Below are 9,435 nucleotides of genomic sequence, written 5' to 3'. Positions count from 1 at the left end.
GCCGCAACCTCCCCATCGACCCTGCCTTAAGTGTGACAGGGGGCGGTGCCCCAACCCCCCAATCAGCCCTACCCTGAGCGTGACTGAGGGTGGCATCACAACCTCCCAATCCGCCCTGCTCTGTGCATGACGGGGCGGCGCCCCAACTCCCCAATCAGCCCTGCTCTGAGCCCGACCAGGGGCTGCACTTAGGGATTGGGCCTGCCCTCTGCCACCCGGGAGCAGGCCTAAGCCAGCAGGTCGTTATCTCCCGAGGGGTCCCAGACTTCGAGAGGGCACAGGCCGGGCTGAGGGACCCCTCCTTCCCCCCCGAGTGCACAAATTTTTGTGCACCGGGCCTCTAGTCCTTAATAAAAGAATTGTAATGAATATTATCTCCATTTTATAATTGAGGCAACTTAGAGAGTAGCAGAGCTGGAATGAGAGTTAAGTCTGCTGGGTAGTGGTGGACTACTGTTTTCCTTTTACTACACTGCTCTATACAGTACGCAGCCAGAAAAATATTCTCTGTAGGAGTGCAAGAAGATTAATATAATTAATTAATATAACATAATTAATATAATGAAGAATGATAGTGTACGTCAAAGCATTTACTTTGAATATATCTGCCCCTTTAACTGGTTTATTTATGACATAATTCAGAAATGTCCATTTACAGAGGAATAACATTTTTATCTACAAATTTATATATTCCTCTTCTATAGATAAATGGCACCCTGCACAGTTTTTAAGTATATTCATGGAAGTGGATTGAATGCATGCTTGGAGCTATGTAGTATAACTTAATTTCCTATTCTATTATTTGGGTGACTCAAGAGCTGATATAGTTTCTAGATGTACCATTCCATAGAGTAATATTTAATCAGATGAATGTGACCTTGAGAACCAAAACCAGAAAAGGGAAGTACAGAAAAGGAAAATTACTGGCTACTTTCATTCATGGATATTCTAAATGAAACATTAGTAAATCAAATCCAACAACACAAGAGAAAACTAAAAAAAAAAAAAAAAAAAATCCAACAATGCATTAAAAATGCTAGCAACTTTGCCCCACCTTATGTGTATGTAAACCTACCTTTTCCCCACCCTATGTATAGTAGTTACCCAAAGAATATGTAGTGGTTACCTCTCAGGTGATGTGGAAAGAGCACAAAGTGGGCTTCTAAAGTACCTATGATTTTTTTCTTTCTTTTTTAAATATGGAACACTTCACGAATTTGCGTGTCATCCTTGCCCGGGGACCATGCTAATCTTCTTTGTATTGTTTCCATTTTAATATATGTGCCACCGAAGCCAGCACACTGTGATTTTCTATTTCTAAGTGGGGGCTGATATCTGATGTTCCTTATATTAGTGTTCTCTAAATTGTGCAGATGCATTTTGCAGCCTTCTGTATGCACGATACATTTCAAAATAATAGAAATGAAAGCAACATTTTAAAAAGTAGGGCCAATGTGATGGGGTTGTGCTTCATTCTACCTAAGCAAAGGCTGTGATACATTTGCCAGAGCTTACGGACTCCTGATGTGCAAGGACCTGAGGTTTTAGTGATGTCTTGGTATCACTGTGTTTATAGTGATAGTGTACGTACGTTCAAGGTTTTCTTTTGTTTGCAAGTGGGAGAAGCCCAACTTAAACTAGTTTAGACACAAAGGGCTTCTCTTGGCTGTGTAAGTGGGAAATGCAAGATTGTTTCCGCTTCACCTACAGCTAGATTCAGTTTCAAATGATGTCATTGGAATGCTGCCACACTCCCACTCAGCATTTTCTTCTCCCTGTTGTTGGCTTTATTCTCTTACACTTTCTTCAAATGGTGGCAAAGACCTAGCTAGATACTTTGCCACCATCTTGTTTACTCCTAAGGTGATGGTGGTGGTGGTGGTGGTATACGTGGAAGTGTGTGTACTAGTATGGTGGAGAGGAAGTATGGAATTAGCCCCATCTGAACCACAATAAATGGAGTCCTCACAAGAAAACAGGGAAGAAATGTCACCTGGGTAGAAAAGAAGACGGAAACTATGACCGTGCTCTACCAATAGTAAAGTGGCCTGGCATGTCCCGTGTGTTACATTTGTTGCTCACACCAAAAAAAATTTCAGATCCTCCATATGCACTCACGTTTCAAATTCTTAAACTTCGAAATCATCTCTAAGAAATGGGTCTAGAAAGTAGTCAGCAATATTATAGTTCAAAGATCAACCCTATTAATCGGATTTATCAAGAAAGTCAGGTATTGCAGCAATACATGATGTGACTTTTGTGACTTATGCAAATGATTCATACAGTTTCCTGATCAAGGGCTGCACAACTTCAACACCGATAGCTTTTTTTCATGGCTTTATCGCCTCCTCACAGACTAATTTTTTCACTTTGTCTGAAGCAGATATTGTTGCCCAAGATGCCAGACAAGTGCTAGATTTGGGAACTCGTTTAGAGAGTTTTGTCCATTACCTTCCCAATTTTCTTTCCTGCTTACATTTTGATTTGTAAAGTGGTAAGCTCTTATTCGCTACCGTCCACGTCACTCAGAGCAATTGCGTTACATTACCAAACTTGGTCTCCGTTACATGTTGTATAGAAGGCAGTGTGTATGGTGGTCAGGAGATAAGTTGTAGAGACATGTAGAAGTATGTACATTCTGTTCCTAGCACTGGGTCTTATTGGCTGGGTGATATTGGAATAGGTAATATTTCTTTTTTACCTCAGAGGGATTTTTGTGAAGAATAAAATGAGGTTATTTATGTAAGAAGTTTAACACAATGCCTGGCATATAGGAAACATTTAATTAATTGTAGATTTTTTTAAATTTTATTTTATTGTTTGAAGTATTACAAATAGTAGTACATATGTCTCCTTTTTTTCCCCCCATTGACCTTCCCCCAGCCTTCCCTGCCCTGTAGTTATTATTGTTGATCTTCTGTTTTCAAGATGCTAAAATTGCTATTTCTTTTTTTTTCTTTGAAGTATTCATTGTAACTTTTAAGTTTTCTTATTTCCTTGCATCCCTTATTCTAGTTTCCTATCTTTTGGTCACTGAAATAAAATTTATTTAGACAATAAAAGATCCTAAAATAATTCAGCACCTCCCTTGAAGAAAAACTGGCCTAGAGAGTAAAACGAATTTGTCAAGTCACTTTTGTTTAGAATTGGTATTTAAAACTGGCAGTTATGGGGTACATGATATCTAAAGAGACAACTAGTCAGTAAAATACATAAAAGAAACATAAATGTGAAATTTTGGAAATTTACAGCTCAGAGGAAGCATAGGTTGGATTTCTTTGTCATTGTTGCTGTGTGTGTCATAACATTTTTATGAAAAGGAAAAAGGCGAAGAAAGGGCTATTATGAAAATAAAAGGAACAAACATTTGAAATATTTAATTGCCACACTAAAGAATAATAATATATATTTGTGTTGTATTTTTTTTTTTTGGTCTGGAAACAGTCGTTTTACTCAACTCCTAGTGGGCCCCTCTGGGTCCTTCCATGCCAGTTCTATCACCTTGCCCACACACCTCGAACACTTTATCTGCCGATACACCCCAAACAGGCACACACCCAGAGGCAGTGGGGAGTTCTCTGGTTCAGCTCCCAGCCTTGCTCTTCTTGCTTGTGTCCCTTAGGGCCAGTCCCAGCCTCTCTGAGCCTCATTTTCCGTCTGTGGATGGGGAGCAGAATCTCCACCTTGCAGGGAACTCCGGGGTGCAGGTGCATTGCGCAGTCCTGGTTTCCTACCTTCTTCTTCTTCTCGGTCTTAGCAGCCAATTTAAGCACTCAGGTCATTCCTAAAAGCTGACCCCCCACCCCTCAAGGCCTGTGTATTCGTTTTCAATACTGCATGACAAATTACCATAAATTTAGTGATCTAAAACAACGGCCATTCACTCTCTCACAGTGTCTGGGGTCAAGTGTCTGGTTAGTTCATCCTCTGCTTGGGGTCTTCCCCGGCTGAAATCAAGGTGCTGGTTGGGCTGTGGTCTTACTTGAGGTTGGCTCCTCCCCCAAGCCCACTGGCTGTTGGCAGCATTCTGTTCTTGCAGTTGTAGGACTGAGGTCCCATTTTCTAGCTGGCTCTGTAGGGGACCCCTCTCAGATTCTAGAGGTCGCCCTCAGATCTTCATCATGCAGCCCTGGCACAATATGGCAGCTCACTTCTTTTAAAAAATGTAAGTTTTTATTGATTTCAGAGAGAGATAGAAACATCAATAATGAGAGAGAATTATCATTCAGCTGCCTCCTGCACACCTCATACTGGGGATCAAGCCCCCAACCCAGGCATGTGCCCTGACCGGGAATAGAACCATGACCTGGTTCATGGGTCAACACTTAACCATTGAGCCGCACAGACTGGGCAGCAGCTCACTTCTTTTATAGCCAGCAGAAAAACCTCTCTCCAGCTGGCTATGAAGGACAGAGAGAGTCTAATAAAACACAACCAAGAATTTAAAAAAATGTTTTTTATTTGAGTTGTGCAAGGGTGCCGTACCTATGTGGTAACCTTTCTGTATTGAATTCATTAGATACTATAGGTGCATTTAATTTAAGTTGAGAAATACTGCTGCAACTCTATAGTATTTCAGTTGATACTATTTTTGCCAGTAAATTGAAACAGATATGCAACTAACGGTGTCAAGTATTGCTAAAATATTCTTATCATCTTGTGTCTATTATTTAAATAGTTTTAGAAAACATTCCTGATGCCATTAACAAAAGAATTTCAGCAAGTGAAGACTTTCATTTACTTTTATTCCTTTTGTTATATACATTCACATTCTAGTGAGAGTTAGTTGTAATTTTAAAGATTTCCTATTAGTATTTCACATTTGTTGAACACTATATATTGGAAATTTTTGGATATTATTGGAATATTCAAACATTAAAATGTTGGAAATTATAAATTGTAAAGGATAAAAATTTTAGTCATCTCTGATTAATGAGTTTTGCTACTAGAGGACTGAAAATATTTTTAAATCATATTTGTTCAAAGAACCTGATGTTTATTGGAGTAAGACCATGTCAATATGCATCTTAAAAGTGATTGGGCTAAAAAAATATATAATTGGGCTGAGATATTAACTGAATCCCATACTTATTCAAAATTTATCCATTAAATGCTGATACACTTGTTGGCCTCATCTCAGTTCAGCCAAAAGCTAAAAGATTAACTCAATTAATCTGTCTCTTGTTAAGTATTTGTTTTAAGTAATTTAGGGCAAATGACCAAAGGAAAGAATATAGAGCTTTAAAGGATTAGAGTGGTGGAAATAGATGTTTCATGTTTCAAAGGGTTTTCTCAATCTCTTTTATTCTTTATAATTTAAGCTGCTTATTTTGTTTGACATGTTTTGTTTTGTTTTATTTTGTTTTGTTCTCTAGTGACTTCTGTTGATAGCACCTCTCTTGATCCTCTGCTTTTTCTCTCACTGGCTGTGTGGACTTTTATAATGCCAGCCTTTCCTCACCATGCCCCCAACCTGGCTTTTGATGTATCCGCTTTCTGTTGTTCACACAGAAAGGCTAACTTTTTTTTTTTTAATAGAAATTTCAGCCAATAGTTTGAGGGTACTGGTGAAAGAAACATAGTTGCAGTGACTCAATAGTTACATTCTTTGTGCTTTCAGACCTCCTGGAATGAGGTTCCTTTGGTACAAAGACTGTAGTCTACCAGTAATAGACCCTAAGGACTCTATCTTTGGCAACTGCAGGTGTGTGTGTGTGTGTGTGTCTACATATACATATATCATATACAAATATATATATTATAGAGATAGAAATAAAGATGTGAAATAAGATCTTCACACAACAAAGCACACACATCTAATTAATGCCAGCTTACTATAGAATCATGTCTACCTAAATAGCATGTTCAAGAAAGGCTTGTCTGGCCAGGCCAGTGTTGCTTAGTGGCCAAGTGTCGACCTATGAACCAGGAGGTCACAGTTCGATTCCTGGTCAGGGCACATGCCTGGGTTTCTGGTTCGATCCCCAGTAGTGAGTGTGCAGGAGGCAGCTGATCAATGATTCTCTCTCATCATTTATATTTCTATCTCTCTCTCCCTCTCCCTTCTTCTCTGAAATTAATAAAAATATATTTAAAAAATAAAAGAAAGGCTTGTTTCATAAAACAAAACATCTGGGATGAGGTTACTAGATGTATTATCAGCATTATACTTCTTATTGCACATTAGTTTTATTTCAATTTTTTTGAGGCTATATATGTGAAAATGGGCTGTTATACAATCATTTAAGTTTATATGTATGCATTTATGATCTTACATATTCAGATATATTTATTTATAAATGTATTTTCCAAGTGAAAATGAAAATTTATATATATCATCTATATTAAAAAGTAGATTAAAAATGAGAAAAATAACTATTCCAAATGTAATCATTCAATATTTTATATCTAGCTGTGCATTTCAGTTTACTCATTTTGAAAATGAAAATTTATCCCACAGCTTTCTCAGAATTTGAACAAAATGTATGAAATTAAAGTGTACGAACTTTAAGAGTGCTCTCCAAACATTTTTGCATATTACTTATTTATTTCTACATTATATATGTGTATCACTGTACCAATACGTAAGGCACATAATACAGTACACAAATATTTTTAAGGATGTAATAAAAATATAAGTAAATATTTATATAATAGTTTCTTCCCACGCTCCAATGGATTGTCTTGCATAGTCCTGAAGGACAAACACCAGATTTTGGAGACCACTGCCTTAGAAAACTAAAAAGTCAAATAACTTGGGGTATTACATTTATTTACATGCTTTGTTACTCTCCACTGTTTAAAAAATTTATTGATTGATTGATTGATTTGAGAGAGAGAAACACCGATTTGCTGTTCCACTTATTTGTGCACTCATTGGTTGAGTCTTGGATGTGCCCAGATTGGGGATTGAACCTGCAACCTTGGTGTATCAGAACAATGCTCTAACCAACTGAGCTACCTGGCCAGCCCTCTCCATTATTTAAAATAAAAAATTTAATTGTAAATAGTAGAAATAAAATGAGATCAACATTTTACATGCATTTGATGCTAGATTTTTGCATTCACTTTTTGAGGATTGAGTTTACTATTCGGGTTCAGAATTTGCATGTTACTTATTTATTTTTGCTGCTTAACCTTATGTCTCGTTGAATTTTATAAGAAAGGCTAGAAGTATACATGAAACTGTCAAGCACAGCCCACAGACTAAAGAAGTGGGCAAAACAAGGATTACCATGTCTAAGACTCACTTTAGCACATAACTTAGAGATGTCATTATGCAAAGACAGGCACTAGTGGCTTGAATTAGAAGTTTTGGGCTGCTTATTGTAGGCCTCTAGACACTATTTCTCAGAAATAAGCAAATAGTTCAAGGCATTCAGCAGGATCTCAAAAGATATTTCCAATCTCTGTAGTCTCCATTTTAGGGAAGGCATACAGGAAGAGAACGGGAAGTTAATATTGAGCCATGCACTGGGAGAAAAATCTAATGTCCCTGAAGAAAAGGAACCTTGTTCACTGATACAAGAAAATATTAAGCATAAGGCTTATGAACTATTACATTTATATTTAATAAGCCAATCAATGTTAGGTCAGTGTGCTAAATAGAAAGTACCAGGGAGGTAACAAATGCAGTCATATTATGGTTTTTATTTTGAAAGTTTAGTCCACATTTGCAGTGTGAATACATGAATAGATTTGTGGACAGAAAAGGGGGGTTGTTGGAAAGTAACCTCAGGTGGTGATCTGATCGTAAATTCCTAACTGGGCAGGTCATGTGGGTAGTCATGCCCCACGCGTACATCTTCTTTAGTAAAAGCTTTGTCTTTGCCATAAGCTAGCCCAAGCCCTGTTCATTTTTTCTGTGCATCTAGGTTAACACACCTTTGCCATAACCACCCTCGAGAGCACATCACCTTAACTGTCCTGTAATCCAGTCCCCACCTTGTGCCTCCCATCTCCCTGTAATCTTTCTTAAATTCCCTCCTGCATTTCAAATGCATAAAAGAAGCTGCAAAACTGTTATCCTCTGGAGCATTTGAGATCTTGTTCCCTGGCATTGCCATCAGTTTGGCTCAAATAAACTCATAAACATACTCCCATGATCCATCACCTCAAACTCTTTGTGAAAGAAGGGATATTTGAAAGTGATTACAAGCGCAAACGCACCTTTGCCTACAACTATGCAAATTCTATAAGTGAATTTGCATTGACTTGAGATAAATTAGACTGTAAAGCCAAAACAATTTAAAAAACAAGAGTAAAAGGCAAATATCTAGTAATAAATGTTAACTAGTTGAGGTTAAGTCCTCATGTTGTAAGCTTACTTTCAGTCTTCGTAGCACTTACCTAGTTACAACTTGCTCCTGCTAGACCATAAACTCTTGATGGCAGGGATTCTGTCAATCCTTTATATTCCGCTGTATTCCAAAGCGGATAGCAAAAATATTCCCTGATTCAATAAATAAATAAATAAATAAATAAATATGTCAAGAAATGTTTAAGCAAAGCTGTAGTCATCAAACATAAAATAATTTTTCAGATTCCTAGCAACCAGGACTAAGGGAGAAGCAGCCAACCGACTTGGCTTGTGGCCTGTCCATATTCCAGGATTATCTCTGTTCCAGAAATCAGTGTGGGAAAACAAACAAGCAGACACCCCACCTTCATAAAGCCACTCTGCATTCCTAGTTGTTAGTGCCTTGAGGCTTAGAGTCCAGAGTTCATGTCACTGCCCTTGGTTTCAGCACAGGCCTTGGGTCTCTTCAGGAACACAGTCATGGAGGTGCAGATTTTCAGATGGGAACCTGGTGAATGAAAAACAAAACACAAATCTTGTTACTTGCAATGAGGGTTTAGGAAGCGGCAGAATCTCCTTGGCCAACAAGATTAGAACAGGACACACTTAATTTGTAGGAAGTGACTAGGCTAATGCACTAAACTTTCCACCTCCAGAGTTGGCCCTGCAGTCTAGGGAAGAGCAAGACTGATGGCTGTAGAACACTCTAGGAATACAGCAGCGATTTTCAACATTTTTCATTTCATGGCACACAAACTAATTACTAAAATTCTGTGGCCCATCAAAAAAATGTATTTTTTTTCTGATCTGACAAAAAATAGGAATAAGTTTGATAGAGTTACAAATAATAATAGTAGTAGTAGTAATTACCTACTCTTTTTCTTCCAAAGTGACTTTTTAAAAAAAAAAAAGGTGTATATAAGGATTTCTGGTACCAAGAATTAACCAATCAGTCCGGCCAGCATTGCTCAGTGGTTGAGCCTCAACCCATGAGCCTGGAGGTCACGGTTTGATTCCTGGTCAGGGCACATGCCCAGGTTGTGGTGGATCCCCAGTAGGGGGCATGAAGGAGGCAGCTGATCAATGATTCTCTCTTATCATTGATGTTTCTATCTCTCTCTCCCTCTCCCTTCCTC

The 9,435-nt window shown here is 38.1% G+C and overlaps 1 non-coding gene across 1 annotated transcript; it reads right to left on the bottom strand.

Moving 5' to 3' along the window:
• Positions 1-1,193: 1,193 nt before the first annotated feature.
• LOC139000015 (U6 spliceosomal RNA) lies at positions 1,194-1,300 on the bottom strand. The gene has a single exon (XR_011469507.1). It is a non-coding gene; the product is annotated as a U6 spliceosomal RNA (small nuclear RNA).
• Positions 1,301-9,435: the final 8,135 nt, after the last annotated feature.

This window comes from Myotis yumanensis, unplaced genomic scaffold, assembly GCF_028538775.1.
Source record: "Myotis yumanensis isolate MYYU_CA2020_CCGP unplaced genomic scaffold, mMyoYum1.0.hap1 SCAF_1, whole genome shotgun sequence".
Taxonomy (NCBI): domain Eukaryota; kingdom Metazoa; phylum Chordata; class Mammalia; order Chiroptera; family Vespertilionidae; genus Myotis; species Myotis yumanensis.
This window is presented reverse-complemented; position numbering and strand designations above follow the sequence as displayed.